The sequence below is a fragment of the Pelodiscus sinensis genome, chromosome 10, assembly GCF_049634645.1.
Source record: "Pelodiscus sinensis isolate JC-2024 chromosome 10, ASM4963464v1, whole genome shotgun sequence".
In the NCBI taxonomy this organism is placed as follows: Eukaryota; Metazoa; Chordata; order Testudines; family Trionychidae; genus Pelodiscus; species Pelodiscus sinensis.
Window position 1 is genome coordinate 7709694 of NC_134720.1, and position 23210 is coordinate 7732903.

At 44.2% G+C, this 23210-nt stretch overlaps 1 protein-coding gene across 1 annotated transcript in view; it reads right to left on the minus strand.

Moving 5' to 3' along the window:
• Positions 1-16873: 16873 nt before the first annotated feature.
• The window catches only part of AMER3 (APC membrane recruitment protein 3), a 61511-nt gene continuing 55174 nt past the window's right edge, over positions 16874-23210 (minus strand). The window contains exon 3 of the mRNA XM_006125200.4: positions 16874-19224. The gene's annotated coding sequence lies outside the window, so the exon portion shown is untranslated. The remainder of the gene's footprint in view (positions 19225-23210) is intronic.

A 23210-nucleotide genomic window follows, 5' to 3' on the forward strand; every position in this document is an offset into this window, starting at 1 on the left:
CCACACTGACTGGACACAGAATCGGATTTAAGGCTGCTGCCTGAGGCTATCTGATGCCAGTACTTAAAGGAACACCTCCCTCCACCTCCCGGGCAGCCAGTTCTCAGGTGTCCCTGCTTGCTTGCCTGCCTCAATGAGGGACAGCAAAGCATTTGTGTCTCTGCGTGCCTTGATTGCCCTCACTAAGGACACCACAGCACTTTGCAACACAGAACCGGAGCTGCCCCTGGGCACTCTGGTGCTTCTTGTGGACATGTTGCTGCGAGACTGGCTGCACTTTCTGCAGGCTGCCATCCCAGAGGTTCATCAGGGGGCTGTCAGTATCCAGGAAGCCCTGCAGGAGAGCTTCCACCCTGAGGAACACTAACAGCCTCCCTGGTGTGTCCCACTAGGGGCTTGTGCCTTGTTTGTCCCTCCTTCCACTTACCCTTCCCTAGCCCCCCTTCTTGATGTCAAATAAAAACACATTTCTTGCCAAAAACAAACTCTCTTTATTGACCAAAACTGGGGTGGGAATGAAGGTGGGAGAGGGAGGGGGAAACCTGGGAGGAGGGAGTGGAATGGAGAGGCAAGGGGAGGAAGGGGGAGGAGAAGCTCAGGGTTGGTGGTCTTGCTGGACCAACTTGATTTTCATGCAAACCTGCTCCTGGGTTCGCATGTGGCCTTTGTTGGCCAGGCTGGCAGCTATCCTGCCATAGATGGCTGTGTTCCTCTGTCTAGTGCAGAGATCATGGACATTGGGGGCATCCCCCCAAACCTGAGTATGGTCCACCCTGATCTCCGTCCTGGACTAGGAAGGTGCTCACCTTCTCTGGGCCCTGGCAGGCTCTTGGGAGCTGGCAGACTGCTCCAAGGGCACAGTGGAGGGCTGGCTGCCAGTGGTTTGCTGGCTCATGTTTTGGAGCCACTGGGTCGGAGCAGTGACTGCTGGCTCTGAGCCGGCAGGCTGGCACAGGCACTGTTGCCAGAGTCAACCCCTTTAAGGTCTCTGGGGCTGGAGGAAGGGAGAAGAGTTTTCCTGGTTTGACCCAGAGTGGCCACCAGGGGAAACTGGGAAGGCTGGAGGCCAGCTAATTTGGACTAAGCGTCTACTCAGCGCTTATTCCGAATTAGCCAATTCGAGTTTGGCGGTACTCCTCGTAGAATGAGGTTTACCAAACTCGAATTAAGCACCCCGTTATTTCGAATTTAATTCCAAATAGTGGTTTACTTGTGTAGACGCTGTGGAAGTTAATTCGGAATAATGGCTGTTATTCCGAATTAACTTTGCAGTGTAGACATACCCCGAGATAGCAGAGAACTCTAGAACCAAACTTCACGGCAGCCATGAAGTGCTGCAAGTGAGAGTAGAAAGAGGAATACCATTTGCATCCTTTCTTGTAATCTGAAGTGCAGACATTAAAGCCTCTATCAGTCTGCTGCTGCATGGTCTTTCCATCCAACCAAGCCCAATGTTGTGTTAAGCAGAATATAACTAAAGCTAGAATAACATGCTATGAAAACAGTTAACGGGGCTTTACATTTGTAGAGTAGTTGAAGATGAACACCTTACATACTAGTGAAGTGCATTTTTCTTCTTCCAGTGTGTTTTCCAACAGACTGTGAGATCTGCCTTTGTCCACAAGGAGGTTTCTCCGCTAGTCTTTTCTACCAAAACATCCCAAAACTGCTGCTACCGAAAGAGCTAATAACTACAGGAGAGTTAACACAGACCAGTTTAGCACATTTTAATCACTGTTGTCTAACCCAGCTAAGTGCAGATGATTTGGTTGTTATAGTACCAGCAGCCACAAGTGTTCTGCCCATACTGCCACCTCTACTATTTCTACCACAAGTGAAGCTGAAGCAGTGATAACACCAGTGAATCAATCTTAGGAAAATAAGATGCACAAATCAAGATCTCCCTATTAGTCCTCAGTCCTCTGATTTTTTCACTCTTTTGCTCTGTGGGTAGCTGTTTGCCCCTCTGTCAAACAAGTGTAAAGTAATCCGAACAGGCATAAATGATTCCAGGAGGGTCAAGGCAGTGGAGAATATTGTATAATACCTCAATGCTCAACTTCGATATCCACGCACAAATGCAACTATATGTCTACATTCCGTTGTATTTGATTAGTACATTATCCCTTTTTCTCCAACTAGAGTATTTAATATACTGCACCCAGGTTCTATTTGCTTCTATCTGTGCACGTCAAAGTTATTTTTTGCGTTAAAAAAAAACTCCAAGAACCTATCTCTTGCATATCCAAATTTTAGTATAAAAACTATTGCCTAATACTGCTAGAGTGCGTTTCAACTGTATATTTCAAAGCCCTACTTGTGATACCTTCCTCCTCTGCACTGTTCTCTTTCACGAGACCTACACTTAGGCAGGTCAAACCCGACTGTGTCTCTTCATAACGTTTTCTAATTCTCTTACTTTTCATAAGTTTTCAAATTCTTCTTTGACTTTCGCTCACCCTGCTGAGGATTACAAGTCTGCATCTGTGAAGCTGAAAGTTGGAAAAAATAGACAAATTTGCATACCAGAGGAATTCTCAAAGGTTCAATCAAGTCTGCTTCCAAATCCAAACTTCTCTAGTACCACCCAGCAGTGGCACGTCCATCTGAGACACTGGGTTTCCTACTTCCAAATTGTAGGATCCTTTTCCTTTTATAAATTGTATTAGAATGAAGCTGAAAATCCTGGTGCTTCAGTGAAACACAAAAATGTCAACAAATACCCAAAGGCCCTGCTGAAGGGTGGGGTTTGCTAAGCCAGACACTTGTTTAATTGGACTGAAAACAAATTGATTCTCTCTTTTGGTATTTCTGGGGAACTTCCACAGATATCTTGTAAATGCAGAATGCCATTCTGAAGATTCTTAAAAAGAAACTGGTATTTTCTCATTTTATTGTCTTGATATTAATACACTAGGAGCCATCAACAAAAGAGCTAGCCGTAATTATTCAGCTGGGTCCTTTCTCAGTGCACTCAGTCTTTTTTTTCCATTTAAAAGTCACTTTAGAACTTGTCTCTAGTAGCAGTACAGATTGAACCTCTCTAATCCAGAGCTCTCTAGTCCAGAAACATCTGTCATCCAGAATGATTTTAGTGAGCCAGATTTCCACTTTTCATGGGTATGGCCAAGTTTCCTGCAGTCCCATAAAGTCTGTTTACAGCCACCAGTCCTAGCTCTCAGTGTTCTGTGCTATTATTTAGTTCTTATTTACCCCTAAATGTCCTCTAACAGCACAGTAAGCAGTGGAAGTGTTGGTAATGCTGCTAGACAATATTGACCTCCAATGGTCCAGAAAATACTCTTGTTCAGAACCAGTCAGGTCCCGAGGATTCCAGACTAGAGGTTTACCCTATAGTAATGTTCTGTAAGGTAATGCAAGAGACTGAATGCAGCTCTCAATGCTAGTCCCTTGCTGCCTTTATCAATCAGAGGATTTTGAAATCTCTGGGATCACCTGTGCTTGCTCTCCCCACCTACCGACATCACCTTAGCCTTATCTGGATTGAGCTTCAGCCATCTCTAATCTCTAAGTTTATCAGACACAAAGCAAAGTGTTCAATTGCTCTAGCAACTGGGTCAAAGAAGATGGAGCTATGGGGTCTGCTCCTGCTCAAGTCAATGGTAAAACTCCAATTGAATAAAATAATCCAGGATCAGGAATCCACAGAGCTGGATGTTATCAATATGTCAACATCCATTTGTCTGCTGGGTCCTCACCCTTACATCGACCAAAAGGAAGGAAAACACTAGAACCATGGTAGCTATTCCTTTTCATAGATCCGGTCATTAATTTTAAGGCCAGAAGGCCCCATTATGATGCTCTGTTTTGACCTCCTGTATCACACAAACCATACAACCCAATCGTTTTTGCATCAGGCCCATAACTCCTGCTTGAACTATCATGGTTCTTTGAGAAAGATATCCAAAGCTGGCGTAGAGAATTCAAGTGATGGAGAATCCACCTTGTTCTCCAGTGTTAATTATCCGCACTGAAAAATCATAGAAACATAGACTCCTAGGGCTGGAAGAGACCCTAGGAGGTCATCAAGTCTAGGACCCTGCCCAAAGCAGGACCAGCCCTGACTAAATCATCCCAGCCACTTTGCATTTTATTTCTAGCCTGAATTCATGTAGCTTCAGTTTCCAACTCTTGGATCTCTTATGCCTGGAGGGCTCCTCTGCCTTTTTTTGTGCTAAAGAACAGTCTGTTGTCAGAAATGTCTTCCCATCGGGGTACATACAGACCAGGATCAAGCAGGGACATAGCCATGGGTGGGTCTGAGTGGGCCCTGGATCATCCACTTTGCACTCAAGCCCACTTCTGCATCCCCTCACGGGTTTCCTCATGCCCCGTGGCTTGCCCCGCTCTGCCAGCCCGCCCTGTGCTCCAGCTCGGAAGTGCAATCAGAGCGCAAGTGCTTCCCCTGTTCTGCCAGGTGCTTTGGACCAGTAGTGGGATGTGGGAGTAGGGCCGAGGATTCTCCATGCTCCGTTCACCCAACACTCCAACTGGGGAGTGGGAGCGGGAGCTGGGCATGGGGGCATCCCATGCTCCAGCAGAGGAGCAGGGCCACGTCTCAAGAGCTTACCCTTCTCTGCCAGGGAGTGGGTGGAGCAGGGATAGAACCTGAACTGGGACTCCACTCCCAGGCTGGAGCACCAGTTAGGTAGGTGGAATAGGGCAAGACCCCACAAGCAGAACCCACTCTCTGGGTGCATCTCTAGGTCCCCTGGCCAGTCTGTTCATTCCTCTCCAAGCTGGTTGGGGGAAAGTGGCCCCATCCCTCTTATCTCCTTCTCCTCACCCCTATCATTGCCCACCCATTCCAAGTTAGGACCCACCCAAGTGTCCCCTTCTGGCTATGCCACTGGAATCAAGTACCTCTTACCTTTCTCTTGAATAAAGCAAGGCTATGTCTAGAATACAGAGTTTTTTCAAAAAAAGTAGCCAAAACCTAACCCTAAAAAGTAGCTTTTAAAAAAAAAAAAATTCACCTGCATCTAGACTGCCATGCATTCTTTCTAAATTAAATCCAAAGAACATGGTGGTTTTTTCGACAGCGGTAAACCTCATTTTACAAGGAAAAATATGTTTTTTTGAAAGAACGCTTTTCAAAAAAGGCGTTCTTGAACACAAACAGAGTTTTTTCAAAAGAGGGCGTCCAGATTGCCTGGGTGCTCTCTTTCAAAAAAGCGGATCACTTTTTCAAAAATCTTGTAGCTGCCTACATGCTCTCTTTCAAAAGAGGCTTGTAGTCGAGATGTACCTACCCAAAATTATTGAATGTCTTTGATCTCTAGGGCTGTGTCTAGACTACATGGCTCCGTCGACGGAGCCATGTAGATGAGGGTTATAGGCAAAGGGAAATGAAGCGGCGATTTAAATAATCGCCGCTTCATTTAAATGTACATGGCTGCCGCGCTGAGCCGACAATCAGCTGATCAGCTGTTTGTCGGCTCAGCGCGCTAGTCTGGACGCTCCCCTGCCGACATCAAAGCCCTTTGTCGGCAGCCCCGTTATTCCTCGTGGGATGAGGTTTACCGGGGCTGCCGACAAAGGGCTTTGATGTCGGCAGGGGAGCGTCTAGACTAGCGCGCTGAGCTGACAAACAGGTGATCAGCTGTTTGTCGGCTCTGCGTGGAAGCCATGTAAATTTAAATGAAGCGGCGATTATTTAAATCACGGCTTCATTTCCCTTTGCCCAATAAACAAATCTATATGGCCCCGTCGACGGAGCCATGTAGTGTAGACGTACCCTAGGTGGCATAATTTTCAGCCCTCGTATCATTCTTGTATATCTTTTCTGAGCTCTTTCCAATTTTCAACATTTTTTTAAGTGTGGACACAGTATTCCAGTACTAGTAATACTATAAACAGAGGTAACGCCTCCTCCCTGAGCTTATTCACAATTCCTCTGCGTAGGCTCCTAAATAACATGTTTGCTCCCTTAGCTAATCATCACCTTGGGAAATCATTTTCAGTTAGCAGTCTACTACAATCCCTACATCCTCTTCAGTGTTGTTGTATTCCAAACTGGAGCCCTTCACCTTCAGAGACATACATTCTTTGCTCCTTCCTTGCATTTGGCTCTGTTCAAACACAATGTTGTTCAAATGAGTCCACTGTACCAAGCGGTCCAGACTGATCTGTATAACTGCTCTGCCCCAGCACCATTTACCACTCCATCAATTTTTCATCGGCCAAACTTACCTGTGATGACTTTAGGTATCCTTCCGGATCACTGACAAAGATACTGAATAATATTAGGCCAAGAGGAGAGCCTTGCAGAAGAACCCTACTGAAAACACCTGCCGTCCCTCCAGTTGGATGGTGATTCTCCATTAACAATTCGTTTTTGAGCTTAATGATGTGACTGACCTTGTATTTAGGACTGGGGGCAGAGAGAAACTAGGACTTTTATTTAATAAATCTCTCAGTCATTCTTTGAAATGAAGTATCCTGGTTGGGTTTGGTTTTATGTGAAAGAAGCAGTGTCCTAGCCAAAGATCTTACGAACAGCTGCTGTGGGGGCAGGGCAGAGGAGAAGTGTGGAAATGGGAGCTTTGTCTGACCTGAAGGGACCTTAAACAAACTTCTCTGGAGTGTGACCTCATGCTTCTGCTATGAATCATTTTTAGTATTACAAAAAGCCTCGCAAACTTGAACCACTTCTTTGACAGTACACTTTGTGCTGAAGAAGCTGGAGGGCCACACTGCCTGCAACAGCTGCCCTTAAAATACGAATCAACAGATGAGCAGCCCCATTTCTGTTTTGCATTAGACGATTTTGAAATGCAGCAGCACAGCAATAATTGCATCTCACAGTGGGGCAGGGCTCTTCATGCTAAGGTGAATGCACTCTGCAATGTTTGTAGCCGTCTCATTTGATTATGGCAACATTTTACTAACTAGCAGTGTGGTTCATTATCCCATGTTGGGGCACTTAGACTACTTACAGCAACAGGTAAAAACAAGATACCTCTACAGGATGGGTTAAGAGAGTGCTGGCTTTATTGTTCAAGTTGTAGAGGTGCCTCTACTAAGCTCTAGAAGTCCCAGGTTCAAATCTGCCTGGTGGTAGTTATAGTGGCAATCCTGCTTAATGCAATGTCAGCTAGCCTTTTTTCTTAAAAATCCCAGCACTTCATAGTACAGGCAGTCCCCGGGTTATGTACAAGATAGGGACTGTAGGTTTGTTCTTAAGTTGAATCTGTATGTAAGTCGGAACTGGCATCCAGATTCAGCCACTGCTGAAACTGATCAGCGGCTGATTCCAGGAAGCCCGGGGCAGGGGCTTCCTGTAGTCAGCGACTGGTCAGTTTCAGCAGCGGCTGACTTGGGGACGCCTGGGGCAGAGCAGCTGGGGTGCTGCTGGGTTGGTCCAGTAGCGCCGCCACTCCTCGGCGCTACTGGACCAACCCAGCAGCACCCCAGCTGCTCTGCCCCAGGCGTCCTGATTCAGCCGCTGCTGAAACTGACCAGCAGTGGCTGAATCATGACACCTGGGGCAGAGCAGCTGGGGTGCTGCCGGGTTGGTCCAGTAGCGTCCGGAGCAAAGCCGCGGAGCACGGGGGCAGTGGGACAGCCCAGACGCGCCGTGGCTGTCCTGCTGCCCTCGGGCTCCGCGGCTTTGCTCTGCTTTGCTCCCCGTCTCCCTGGTCTGCAGACGGGGAGCAAAGCGGGGAGCAAAGCGTCTGGGCTGTCCGCTGCCCGTGTGTTCCGCCGCTTTGCTCCCCGTCCCCCTGGTCTGCAGACCAGGGAGACGGGGAGCAAAGCAGAGCAAAGCCGTGGAGCACGCAGGCAGCGGACAGCCCAGACGCGTCTGGGCTGTCTGCTGCCCGCGTGCTCTGCCGCTTTGCTTCCTCTCCCTGGTCTGCTGGAGACCAGGGAGAGGGCCCCGTTCGTAACTGCGGATCCGACATAAGTCGGATCCACGTAACTCGGGGACTGCCTGTACAGGAATATTTTCACCGAGGCACACCAGCAACTGAAAGTAAAAGCAAGGCTGCTGCATCAGGCGTGTACAGTGGTTATCTGTTCTGACCATTTCGTAGTCCAGTTTTGATTTGTTAACTGTCCATGTATTAGCAGATGTAGCATAGTTTAATTTCCTAATACAATGTTTTAGTATATGAATCTTTATTGCAGCAGTTTAAAATCTTTGAGATACAAGTGACTGCCACGTTTCTGTGTATTCTAAAGTGTGTAAATTAGCAAAGTTCCATGGTATTTTGAGATGAGACATTTAGAAGGTTTGGATCAAGGAAGAAAAAATATTTCCACTAGTCCTGGGTTGAATTCAAACATTCAGAGCTTTGGTTCTGCTAAGCAGCTAATACCCTAAAACTGGGGAGTTATTTGAATTATACTGACCATATGAGCCTAGCAAAACTGGGCAGGAAATCTTGCAAGAGGAAGCCGCCTTGTGAATTTTCTGGCATGTGCTGCTTCTGACTGGGTCAGCAATGCCTACAGCCCAGACTCTTGATGTAGTCCAGCATACCTGATTTTTGCCCCAGCCAGACCAAGTGAACTTGGCAATGGGGAGGGTAAGAAAATGAAAACTAATCATTAACTGAACTCTCCTGAAAGTCAAGGTTCAGTTCAGATTTCAACCAGCACCAGGTGGTTTGGCATGAAACAAACTATTCTAATTCAGAACTTGTGTGAATACACCACTATGCATGCCCCGCTCCCTTGTTAGGGAAGTGGCCCCATATTTACTGTGCATTTATCTTCTTTTGCACTTATAAGCTAAAAAAGGGTAAAGTGGTGGGTGGCCTCATGAAGGGGAGAGTAGTGGGTAGCCTCATATTTCATTCCTCCAGTTTCAGATGTCCTTGAGAACTTGAGAGAGAGTGACAGAGAGAACATGCCCCATAGGTCCAGATTTTCACAGGCGGCCACTATTTTGGAGCATGCAATTTGAGAGACGTTCTGAAAATGCTGAGCACTCTTACTGCAGCAAGAGGATGACTTCACTTTTCACATCCCCACTCCTTCTTCAGCTGTACCAGTCTCTGCCTCCCCCAAGCCCTCTTGTCCTGCACATTAAAGCAGTGGAGTAATTGTGCCCAAAGATTTTAGTGAGGGGGGGAAGAAGTTTGTTCCTCAGCTCAGTCCAGTGCCCATCCTCCCAAAGCTCCCCTCCCCCACAATAACACCATGCCCTACATCTCCAATAGCTGTGTGTAGGTGTGTGTACACCCTTTCCCAGTGGCCCGGCGCATTCCCCCAGTGCACGTGTGTGTCTGTGTGGGTGGGTTCGTGCTCAAGGATGCTGTTAGACTTGCTGAGAACCAGGGCAGAAATATTAAGTGGACACCCATGAAAGACCCATTTCTCTGGGTGCGTGTCTAGACTACCGGGTTTTTTCGAAAAAAGTGGCCTTTTTTCAAAAAAACTTCACCTAAGTCTAGACTGCTGCTGTATTCTTTCAAAATTAAATTGAAAGAATACGGCAGTTTTTCAACCACGGAAAACCTCATTTTACGAGGAATAATGCCTTTTTTTAAAAGTGCTCTTTCGGAAAAAAGCGTTATTGAACACAAATGCAAACAGTTTTTTGAAAGAGAGCATCCTGACTGCCTGGGTGCTCTCTTTCAAAAAAGCGGCTCTCTTTCTCGAAAATACTGGTTGCTGTCTAGACGATCTCTTTCTAAAGAGGCTTGTAGTCTAGACGTAGCCTAAGTCAAGGGTTTAGCTGATCGCCATATTTGGGGTCGGGAAGGAATTTTCCTCCAGGGTAGATTGGCAGAGGCCCTGGAGGTTTTTCGCCTTCCTCTATAGCATGGGGTACAGATCACAGCTGGAGGATTCTCTGCATCTTGGGGTCTTCAAACTATTTGAAGGCTTCAATATCTGAGATATAGGTGAGAGGATTATTCTAGCAGTGGGTGGGTGAGATTCTGTGGCCTGCATTGTGCAGGGGGTCAGACTAGATGATCATAATAGTCCCTTCTGACCTTAAAGTCTATGAGTCTATAAGTGCATCCACATTAAGGGAGCCTGCCTTGGACTAATTTAGAGGCTTCCCCGTAGTGTGGACACACTACTTCGAAATTATTATTTGGGGAGTTATTATTTCAAAATAAGTTATTTTGAATTAATTTCCTAGTGTAGACATGCCTTGGGGGAGGAGCCAGCAATTAACACTGACTCCAGGCTGGCTGAGGTGATTGGGGGAGGGGGTTGCACTCCCTTCCCAAGTGGCACAGCCCAGGGCAGGGGGTAACTTAGCATCAAAGGGAGCATTACCACCCTTGAAATGCAAAAAAATAGTCTTCCTCCCCCAACCCCAAGTCAACTCTGCACCCCTTCTCCCCCCCCCCCCCCCCCCACAGCCCCTTGTAGTCTAGAGAGAAAACACCTAAAGATTCCCTCAGTAACATGTTTTTTTCCTCACATAGCAAATGGCACGTCTATAAAAAAGAGCCCAGCCAGGCCCTGGGCAATCACCCTGCTTCCCACCCTGTCATGTTGCTAATGCTGCCCCAAGAATCCCAAGCATAGTTACAAGCTGGGGACCAACCAGTTAAGTAGTAGTTCTGCAGAAAAGGACCTGGGGGTTACAGTGGATGAGAAGCTGGATATGAGTCAACAGTGTGCCCTTGTAGCCAAGAAAGCTAATGGCATATTAGGTTGCATTAAGAGGAGCATTGCCAGCAGATCCAGAGATGTCATCATTCCCCTTTATTCGGCTTTGGTGAGGCCGCATCTGGAGTATTGTGTCCAGTTCTGGGCCCCCCACTACAAAAAGGATGTGGACGCATTGGAGAGGGTCCAGCGGAGGGCAACCAAAATGATTAGGGGGCTGGAGCATATGACTTATGAGGAGAGGCTGAGGGATTTGGGTTTGTTTAATCTGCAGAAGCGAAGAGTGAGGGGGGATTTGATAGCAGCCTTCAACTTCCTGAAGGGAGGTTCCGAAGAGGATGGAGAAAGGCTGATCTCAGTAGTGACAGATGGCAGAACAAGGAGCAATGGTCTCAACTTGTGGTGGGAGAGGTCCAGGTTGGATATTAGGAAAAACTATTTCACTAGAAGGGTGGTGAAGCACTGGAATGGGTTCCCTAGGGAAGTAGTGGAGTCTCCATCCCTAGAGGTGTTTAAGTCTCGGCTTGACAAAGCCCTGGCTGGGTTGATTGAGTTGGGATTGGTCCTCCCTAGAGCAGGGGGCTGGACTTGATGACCTTCTGAGGTCTCTTCCAGTTCTATGATTCTATGATTCTAAGCACTTTGGGGGGGAGGGGTACACTCCCCCAGCACCCGACCTTGTGTAAGGCTGAACCTGGGACCTCTGGAGCTCAATGCAGGAGCCTCACCTGCACGAGCTAACAGCCAGCTGGCTATTAGCTAACATTGTAGAGGCATTGGTCCTAGATGGGACAGTGCACTACACCCGGGTGTGTGGGTTACACTCTCACCCCTTGGGCCCATGCTCCCAGTGGTACATTCCTGCCCTGGGGTGCTGGCAGCTGTCCTTCCTGGCTCTTCCCCCATAGCCCAAGGCTGGGGAGAGGGGAGCCCCCCCTTCCTCTTCCTGCGAGCACTGCAAGGGCGGAGCACAGCTGGAGTGCCACAGCCAGCCAGGGTCGCTCCAGCACAGGCCAGGGAAGTAGCAGCAGAGGTGAGAAGGGCACAGGAGATGGAGGGAGAGCTAGATGGTAAGGAGACAGCAGCTGTGGGGACTGGCTGCAGGGGAAGGCCAGGCAGGAGGAGAGAGCAGGGCACCAACTTGCCCTGTTTTTTCCTCACACCACACCAGGGAGCCAGCTTTCGTTGCAGCAGCAGGTTTCAGGGCACGAAGCTGCTGTGGAGGGGTCTCAGCAAGACTCCCATGCTACAGGGTCAGGAACAACGTGGGTCAGCCACTGCAGCCAGTGAAGACATATGGCAGCCCTAGGAATCCATTTCAGCTGTTCTCAAACTGTGGCTTGGGACCCCAATGTGGGTTGAGGCCTGTTTTGAATGGGGCCACCAGAGCTGGCTTAGACATGCTGTAACGTGCAGCTGAAGCCAAACCCCACCCACGTCCCACCTCCCAGGCTCAAGTTATAGGCCCCCTACCTCAGACTGAGGCCTTTGGGCTTCATCTTTGCCCCACCCCCACTGTAAACAGCGGTACAAAGCTTGGGCCTTACTTTTGGTCCTCCAGCTAGGAAGTGAGGAACTTGGGTGGGCTTAAGCTTTGGTTCCCTCTCCCAGGGTTGTGTAGCAATTTCTGTTGTCAGATGGAGGTAGTGGCACATTGAGGTTTGAGAACCCCTGCATAAGTTTATTAGACTGAGTATTAAAGGGGGAACCCTATCAAAGGCTAGCATCTGGAGAACTGAGTAGAGTGCCAGCCAGGAACGCTAGGGACTGCACGACAAAGCTCTCACTGTGACTTCCTGCCATAGGTCAGTGACAATACTCAATTGTGGACACTGGTAAAAGGGGAAGACGTGGCTGTGAAAAATCTTAAATAAAAAAATAAACACAAGTACAACAAACAAATAAAACATCCATTTACTCCTTTAGAAACAGCAAGTTAGAAAACAGCATTCAGAAGCAGCACAAAATGTGTCCTTGGAATTATAAATGCCACTCAAATAAGTTCAAAATATTGACCTGGAGAAGGCTCAGATTTTTTGGTACAATTCTAACCAATGGGGAGGGAGGGGTTTAGAAGATGATGACTGCCTAGAAGAACAGCAAGGCTGAAAAGCTTTTCAAAACTAAGTTAGAAATGTTTCCACTGTAGATGCTGTTCCAGACGGCCTTGTTCTTGAATCCCCTTGTTTTATTGTATTTGAACCATATAAATGCAAGGCAAGTAAAAGAGTATCCAGATGATGCATACAGCACTTATGGAAAGTTATTACTACACTGATATAAGTTAATTCAAATTCCAGACACACACAAAACTTCACTTGAAAAAGTATGAGATTGTTTTAATTAGGTAAAATGATGTTTTTTTCATATTGATTTTTTTTTACAGATGATAACTCCCTGGGCTGCATTCACATAGAGGTTAGCTATAACATGCAAGTAAGCAAAACACATAAGTTCATCATGCAGCTGAATACCACTGCATTCTACTTTTACCCAACTGCTCTGCCTAACGAATCTGTGCAGTTCTTTGGCAACTGTTCTGCCTAACAAATCTGCACACAAAATACACACTGTACCTGAGCACAGAGGAGCGTTGTCAGAACCGTAATGCAAACACACATTTTCTTGTGTGCTGCTTTTTCAGCCAGCTCACAGTCATAGCCATGTGTGCCCTTGTCTTTTCCATAAGGGACAAGAAAGATGCTCTCTGATTATCATGCTGCCAGCTTCATTGCACCTTTCTTTTTTGCATTACAGCATCTACCACTAGCCCTGTTTTTGCAAGATTCTGAATGCCCTCAACTATCGGTAAAGATCCACTGAAGGAGTTTTAGGGTGTTCAGCACTTTCTTGCATTGGACTTGTTATCATTATACCTCATATTGAATGTTGTGTTAAGCTTTCAGTGTTGTTAATTTTCCAGCATGGGAGAATTTGCCAGCTTCCATCCATGTGTGTGAGATTTACACGGTGAGCTCCTCATTACCATTAATAGATATACACGTTCATAGTAGCATTACAGTTGATTGCTGATGTAAATCCTCCATAAATGGATGAGAAAATGCTTACCACTAAAGCCATTCAAAGACTCTTAACATAATTAGACTGTCTCAGTTCTGAGCGGTGCAAAGTATCCTTAATGTCCAATCACTTTCAGTGGGATTTTGAGTGTTCAAGACCTCACAGGATAGGTCTGGGGGCCCCATGATAACAAATACATATTACGTCAGGGGAAGTGTGACTGTTCAGTTGATCGCTGTGCTCTTCACCATTTGACTGGATGGGATGCTGAGACAATGGATTGGCACAGCTTGGCAATAGTCTTATACAGTAAAACCTAACAACTTTCTAGAAGTTAGCTCTTGATCATTATTTTGTGTTTGGAAACTTGCAGGGACATTTCTATTGACTCCTACTGCTCTGTGTAAAAATGTTGCTTTTATTTCTAAACCTGTCCTGTTTCTGTGGATGTAGGCGCATTGCATTTTTCCATATGCAGAAATCTCATTGACTTTAATGGGAGTTCCACAGTAAAGAGGGCAAAAGGTATGTGTTAATAGACTTGTATCTCCAATCTATGCTCCCTTACACAGTGGCCAAGTCTTAATTTCTTGATTTTTCCTCCTTCAAAGAAGAATTTAAATTTTTTTTAAATTAAACTGTAAGTATCTTTAACATGGCACTCAAAAATGTATTAGACACTTTATAGAACGTTGAAAATTGAGTCTCTGCTACTAACTAGTTTACTGAAACACTTACTACCAGATGTAGTGCTTGCTACCATAGAGTTGTATAGGGTAGGGATGACGGTTTCTTTGACTAGGTAAATTGACACTTGCTCTTTTCATGTGGTTCTACTTGCGCTGCCTCCCAGTGGTCAGAAACTTCCCTCTTTTCAGATACAGCTGCGAAACTAGGAGATTATCCAATTCCCATCAGCAATCTGCAGATAGCTGCAGACTGTTTTTGTAGATCAGATGTGGATACAAATTTTTGTCCACTCACATAGCATATACCTAGGAATTAGTTAGTTTCATGTGGACTGAATTATACTGAACTGATATTCTGCCCTCGGAAAACTTTACATGTGCAATTGTGTACAAAATACATAGACTTTTACCCAGAGAACAGATTGAAGGAAAAGGTCTACATTTTCCTTATGCTAACGGCCACATTGCAGAAAAAGAAACAAGTGAGAGTTTTAAATAAAACTGATAAGCATTAGCTATTATTGAATAATGAATTTTCATTTCTGAAAAATGGTGAATTATTAATGATATGTAAAGTAAATAAATAAAAAGAATGTTGAAAAGAGACTATATATAACATAGGATTCAAGTGATTTTAATATGCAATGTAGAATATGGTAACTAAAATATAATACATAAAGCATAATACTATATATCATATATGACAAATTTAAGAAAAGGAGTTAAAAATATGGTAGCTATAGCATTTAAATGTATGTAGTTTAATTACATTCAATCATATGTACTGAAGTATTCAATTTCTCTGCTGTCATGGTTTAAAAACAATGTGCATTTCATATTATTCACTGAACAACTTTGCAGAGTTGTTTACATGTGGCCTCCAATCACACTTTTCCCTACCAAAGCTACAACCAGAGCTTATTCCTTTCTCATCGCAAAGGAAATGTCAGTCTGTGTTTCTATGACTTCTTTTGTTGTTGCTGTTCTTAAATGTGTCAATTAATTTGCAACTTTGTAGTGCATCTTTAAATCAATATCCACCTACCAGTGACCTTGTAACTTAGCAAGAACAATAACATGGAAGAGAAAAACCAGATGTGAGGCAGGGCAAAGTAAGGCCTTTTCACTATATTCACAATACCCACCCACCCCTTTTAATGACCAGTTTTCTGAAGGACACTTACCTTACTGCATGTTCATGTCTAAAATTTCTGACTGAGTCTGTTCCAGAGCATGTGCTTAGTATTATATAGTTAAGGCCAATTTTGTTCAGTGATGAGTGGTCACCATTCAAAGGAGCCAAGGGGTGCTTTGCCCCACTCGCTAAACAATCTGAGAACAAACAAAATGAAAACAGTGGGCAGATTGTGCTCTGCTGTACTGACTTTATAGAGAGAAAAGGTGGGTGAGGTAATATCTTTTCTTGGACCAGCTTCTCTTGGAGAGAGACAAGCTTTGGACTCACACAGAGCTCTCCTTCACACCAGAAGCTCTATAGAGCTTGAAAACTTCTCTCTTTACCTAACGCACATTGTCTCTCTAACACCTGAGGCACAACGTGGCCACAACAACATTGCTAATAATATGCACATTTTTCACATTTTACGTTGTTTGGCTTGAACAGGAGTGAAGCTTTCACAGTAAATTTGCATTCAGGCTGCTGGGCCTTGCTTGGCACAGCAGGACCAGTCATTTTATTAAACTAGGGATTTGCCCTCCCAAGAGCCCTTGTTCCCCACTACCTCTGCATAAGAGAAGCCCTGCTAGATCCACTTACAGTGTTTTGTGTTGTTAATCTATTTTGTTAGAACACAAACTATTCTGATGTTACTTTCAGACTAAAAGGCTGCGTCTAGACTGGCAAGTTTTTCCGCAAGAGCAGCTGCTTTTGCAGAAAAACTTGCCAGCTGTCTACACTGGCCACTTGAATTTGTGCAAGAACACTGACGATCTAAAGTATGATCGTCAGTGTTCTTGTGCAAATGCAATGCTGCTCTCGTTCAGGAAAAAGCCCTCTTGCGCAAATGCTTTTGCGTAAGAGGGCCAGTGTAGACAACTGAGAACCATTTTGCGCAAAAAAACCCCAATGGCAAAAATGGCGATCGGGGCTTTCTTGCGCAAAACCACGTCTAGATTGGCACGGATGCTTTTCCGCAAAAAGTGCTTTTGCGCAAAAGCATCCGTGCCAATCTAGATGCTCTTTTCCACAAATGATTTTAACAGAAAAACTTTTCCATTAAAAGCATTTGCGGAAAATCATGCTAGTCTATACGTAGCCAAACTGTTTTTACTTGATGTATAAAATTCTAAAACCAGGCCCTTAAAACATAATCTACATCTTATTAACTTTATTTTTAATCTCATTTTAACACCTGACATTTTCATCAGTGGCATGAGAGGTCCCAGCTTCTTCAGAATCAATAAGATTGCGCTCATTCATACAAGTGATTTGAATTTGCAGACTTCCAGGGTTTTGCCAAGCCTCAAAACTCCACTGAGAATTTAATCTGGAGACTCTTGTGCTTTAAAAATGATCTTTAGAGGAAAGAAGAAATGGTGCCTTGGTGTCCTTGGTTGGCTTGTTTATGATACACCAATGAGCCCTGAAAGGTGTGGGCCTTTTAAAAACAGTATTTTTTCCAACATGCCTTCCATTGGGAATTTGCATCTTGCATGCCTTGTTCTTTTAAGAATTGGAAAGCGGGTAGTATCACTGATTTTAAGGCAATGAAACCTGATCATTTTGAAGGGTTGGGATGATATTTTATTAAGGCTACAGTGTTTAAAAGGGCAGGTTTGGCATGTATTACTCTGTGAAGAAATTCTGGCCTCATGCTCTCATTGGCCTTCAGTATTGCAAGAACAGTTTAGAAGTAAACATAATGAAGATAAAAGAGGCCAACTCAATACAAGAAAAGAGAATTCAGTTTGGTTCTTACACAACCCCTTTTGTTGAGCTTCATTATTATTTGATGAGCCCCCAGCTAGTGCGTCATGTTAGCATTTCTGAAGGGGTGCCTCTGTGATTAATGGTTTGTGATTTTAGACTTTTTACATTCTAAATGGTAAATTCTTAGCTGCCCACAGTTGCCTATATCTGGCAACAAAGGAAGGTCATGACTGTTCCTCTGTAGTGTAGAGGACATGTTCTTTGTGGCAAATGTTTCCATCCTGAAGATGTCCTTTACTGGAAACCTCGGAGACCCTAGTGGGTGGGATTTATTTCATAACTACCCATGAAAGAGGAAACTATGCACTATATCTGGACCTGTGACATGAAATTCAGTGCATTAGGTTCTTTTGTACCAATTCAAATTTGGCAAAATTTAGATAATAGTCACTACATTATCCATCCTTTTAAAAAGCCATCCACAGAAGCTGACTAGCAGCCATACATTTTCAAGCAAAGGGTAATCACATCTCATGCTTCAAGGAATAAAATGGGGGACCAGGAAAGAATCCTCTTCCCTCACCTCATTCATCTCCACATATTACAACATATAATTGTCTGCTTGCATTATGGATAATTTTTTTCTCTTCCACAAAGCATCAGATGACAAACCATATTTGAGGCAGGTTACTGACGTAGATGATCTAATGTTCTTTTCATAGATTATAAGGCTAGAAGGGACCATTAGATCACTAGTCCCACTGCCCATAGAATTTTTATGTATCCAGTTTCAATCACTCTAATTCTGCGTCCTTATAGTATGTGACACCTTGCAGTTAAGCACTTCTTGAAAATAAGTTATCTTAAGTTAAACCCTCTTAAGAGGTTTTTTCATAGAAAATGAAAGTGAAGTTAGTGGTATATCTAACTGGGTTCTAATTAGAAAAATAAGACTTTTTGGAATGAAATAAAATCATTGTTTGACAGTTAAATAGGGTGTTTTTCTTGCCTTAGAACAAGTAACAACTTTTTAGTTGTCATTCTGAAACACAACCCTTTATAACTAGGATACATAGTAAACAAACTTCTTTGGAGAATCCAGGGCAGAGCATTTTATACTTTTTAGTATTTTTACCTCCACGTTTACAAAAAAAAATTAAACTAAGTGGTAAACCTCAGTATACAAATGTAACCTTCATGATCAAGTTTAAGATGATTAAACTATTAAGAATTTCTGTGAAGATCAGTAGAAATTCACAATATTTACACTATCCAAAAGAATGAAAATCTTCTAAATTATCTAAACCAAGTGAGTGCTTATTAGACACATTCTTGCATTTTCAAAAAAAACCCCTATATTGTGTGTTTTCAGTTGCCTGAAAGACTTTGTCATGTGGTGCAATATTTTTCATTTACATTCATGTCATGAAACTATTTTCACCATAATCTCATTGCAATTGAAAAATGGAGCATGTTTATTGCCCATTTGCAAACCTGAATTTAAGGAGGTGTGTGTAAGCTCCTAACAATATTTGTTGTTAAAATGAAGAGTAGGACAACTTTCCAGTATGAGGTCTTCACTGGGTCTCTTGGTATGCATCTACACAGCAGGGCTTAACTCGAAATAAGCTACACAAATTGAGCTATGTCATTTGTGTAGCTTAATTCAAAATAGTTTATATTGAAATTAGGAGCATCTACACAGCACTTATTTCAAAATAGAGCATTCTTCCTCCGACTTCCCTTATACCTCACACAACGAGGGTTACAAGAGTCAGAGTAAGACGTCCGCTAGCTTGACAATATTTCAACATTATTTTGAAATAACTGCCTGCTGTGTAGACACAGACTAAGTTATTTTGAAATAATGCTAGTTATTTCAAAATAATGTTGCTGTGTAGGCATGGCCTTGGTGAGAAGTTCTTGTTGCTTATGACACTGGATTGACCTCCATTGTGACTTGCTTCATGTAAACACACCGGCAGAAAGCTATCACTTTTACAGTTGGTTTCTTCAGTGTTGTACCTGAAATATAAACAGAAAACATACTGATGGTCACATTTTGGCTTCTAAATACAGAAGAAAAAATAAGCTGTGGTCAGCGTGCATTTTTATTGGTAGTCTTATTTTATTATGTAAATTGAAAGAATAAATGCAGTAGTGCATCTAGGAAAACAATAATAGAAGTTGGCTGCAATTACAATGTAGTCAAAAAAATCTCCTGTTTTGTTGTGATTTTTTAAACAATGTAATAATCAGTGTTGCAGTGGTTTAGTAATGCTGCCCTCAGGACTGAAATCCAGCCCCTTCTACTTGGCATGTTGCCCAGCACTGGAGAACACTGAGTAACAGATACCTCAAGAGTGAGAGGATGCAGAGGAAATGGAAAGTGGAAAATGGGCCTTCTGCTCACTGGTGAAGATGCCTGAAGGTGGTATAAGGCATGGGGCTACCCTTCGAAGAAGGCAATTTCTGGTAAGTGTCAGTGCTATGTGTGGGAAACAGGCAGTTGTTTGGGGTGAGATATCTGGGGTTTCTGACTGCTGAGCCCCAACTTTTTGAAGTTTTGAGAACTGATGTAGTGATATGAGTCTCCCAAATTTCCCCAGGATATACAGGCTGCCTCCCGCGACTCAGCTGCATCTCTGAATTACTCCACAAACTTCATGAAATGTTGGCAATGATGAAACTGCCAGTGAGTGCAGGGTGTGGCAGATTCCTGCTGCTGGCACTGCCCACACCCGTGGCCCTGCTAATTCCCTCACCAGCTGCTGGCCAGTCCCTCCCGCCCATGGCCTTCAGGAGCACATGTGACCCCTCATTCCCCCTCTATGCATTGCCCCTGCTATCAAGCATTGAAAAACCCACCTGGGGAAGAGAAGAAAAAGTTTGACAGAGCCAGTTAAGAACTCAGAAGTCACTTTCTATAGGACAGACCCAACAAAGACAGCAACAGAACGCCTCTGGACATTACCTACAGCCCCTGCCTAAAACCTCTGCTATACCTCATCAAGATCTCCAACATACCCTAGATCAGTGTTCCTCACCTTTTTTTTATAAAATACCCCTTTTTCAAAAAAAATTATAAGTACCCCAGTGCCTACAGTTTTCAGACATACACATTTTTTTTCTACTGTTACAACACATTTGTTTAAACAACTTAATCTTAGCTATGTGGGCAATGAAATTTTTGATATAAAAAGTACAAAAATAAGAAAGCGCTGTAAAACTTGAAACAAAAATTCATTTTTCTCCAAATTTCAGTTGTGTTGATGTAGCTCCCAGACTTCTCTTGAGTACCCCTAAGGGTGCTCGTACCACTGGTTGAGAAACACTGGCCCTAGATAACAATCCCTCAGTCTCTCAGACATTGGGAGGCAGGCCAGTCCTTGCTTACGACAACCTGAGACAAATACTCACCACCAGTTTCACACCCCACTAAGCCAGGAACCAATCCCTGAAATAAACCCCACTGACAACTCTGTCCACACATCTACCCTAGTGACACCATCATAGGCCCTAATCACATCAACCATATTATCAAAGACTTATCCACCTGCATACCTACTAATGTGATCTATGCCATCCCTGTGCCAACAACACCCTTTGCCATGCACTTTGGACACACCAGACTATCTCTACACAACAGAATAAATGGACACAAATCAGACATCAAGAATGGTGACATTAAAAAAACCAGTCAGGGAGTACTTTAACCTACCTGGACACACAGTTCCAGATTTGAAAATTGTCGTTATTAAGCAAAAATCTTCAAAAACAAACTGCACTGTGAAAGTGCTGAGCTGGAATTTATATGCAAATTTGACATCAGAATGAGTCTGAATAGAAAATGGGAGTGGCTTTCTCATTGCAGTAAGTCATTTCCCCTGTAGGTATTTTCCCCTTCTCATCGCTCTTGGAGGCGAGCTACATCCACCCTGATTGAATTAGCTTTGATGTAAACACTCCCATCTCTGTATCCCTACTAACTGCTGTTTTCACTGCATGCATCTGAGGAATTGAATTGCAATACACGAAAGCTTAAGCCATAATAAAATTGTTAGCCTTTAAAGGGCCACCGGGCTCCTTGTTGTTTTTGCTGAAACAGACTAACATGGCTATCTCTCTGAAAGCAGGCTCTCTGTTCAGTTAGGTAGGAGGCAGGTGATATTCTGCACAGGCTGCTGATTCAGGGTAGAGCTAAGAGGAGGGGGGCCAAGATGTAATCGAATGCACTGTTCCCACTTAAAATATAGAAATATCACTTCCCACCCTACAACACACCCACTACCACTTACTACAATAGTGCTTGGGGTAGGAGATGAGTCAACCCCTACGTCCTCTCCTATAAAACTCTTCACCTAGGTGGACAGGTATGGTTGGGGATTCAGACAGATTAATGGGGGACAAAAGAACAATGGGGATGGAAAGAACAATGGGTCTTCTGAAGAGAGGCAGAGTGCCAAGCCCCCTTTTAGCTACTGGGTATGGAGACTCAGCCTTTCCACATTCTTCTCAAGATGTCAGATGGGTCATAGGCCTTGTAGCCACCCTTCAGCCATACGAGAGTATAGTCACTGGCCATTGTGCAGTCTCCCAAGCCACTACATTGTCTCATTGGCCAATTAGCAGGGGATGGATGATGACTGGGTCTGGTGGGAAACCTCTCTTGAGCCAACTAAGTATCTAAACCCCTGAAAGTTTATTCAAACCCCATCCTTTATGAAATTCCTCTGTTCACTGTGTATTTTGCAGCACATGTGCCTGATTTTTGTGTTTGTTCTGGTGCTGGGTTTCCATTTTTTCCCCATGTTATTCTCTTGGTAGCCCTGGAATCAGAACAGAACTTAACAAAGTGGGGAAATGACCCATTACTTTAGCTTGAGAGCCACAATTAAGCAGGGAAAACTCAAAGCATAAAATGACTCCCTATTTCTCTAGGATGTGACGATGCTAATTAAGTCTCGGGGATGGGAAGATAGGATTACACTCTGGGGTGTAGTGTCATTGGTAAGGGAGGGGATAATGAAAACTGAGTCATCGTTCTGAAGCATGGCGGCCTGTCTCAGGTTTTTGGATGAATTCAAAGCCCTTGGGAGTGCCTATTAAAAAATCTCAAGACTTGGGAGGTGCCAGCACTGTGACTGCTACCAGAGTCATGGCCAAATGCATGCCACGACAGTGAGGGAGACTGCATAGACCAGAAAAGAGTCTAGGCCGGAAAAAGGGAAGCTAACCCTTGAGTTCCACCATTGTCCACGTCCACTTAAAGAAGAGGGTGGTTTTTTTTCTAATTTTTTAAAAGTATTTGATACAATTGCTTTCCCCAATGATCTAGAAAAGCCCAGGCATGAGCAGGCAGATGCCGGGTTACAGAAGAGATTGTTTTCAGGCTTTCCATTTTCTCTGTGGGGAGATCTGCTTTTTGAGGCCCTGATGATTTCAAGTACCGTTAAAATCAATTAGACCTGGCTACTAGGTCTATGTGCACATCCCTTGTGGCTCCCAGAGTCCCAGATTATTAGGAGATTTGGCCCTTTAAACCTATTTCAAAGTAGAACTTACAGCTTCCTTTTCTTCTTGTCAGGTTTTACACCTGTTCCAGGGTGGGAAAGGTACGGAAGCAAGAGTGGAATTCTTCCACCAGAGGGAGCCAGAAGGTTACTTGTCAGGGATGTTGTGCTGAGGCTGCAGAAGAAGGTAGATGTGCATGTACATTTCTTTGATACGATATGTTGACCGAGTTCCCACTTCTCTGAACTCAGTGTGGTGAATTTCTCAGTGTGAGTGCTTAAGGAACAGATAGTTGCTCTTTTTTCTATGAGCATTTCTATGAGCATTTCAGATTCATACATTTGGGAGATGCTGTTGTGCCCTCCTCACAGTGGGGCAAAGGGGTTATTCTCAGCCCCCTGTGCACTTTAATAAGTGTGATCCCTATGTCTAGGATTCTCCTATGCAGTGCTGTCCTGTCAGAGTTTTCTAGAAGAAAGCGCAAATGGCCTGCCTGC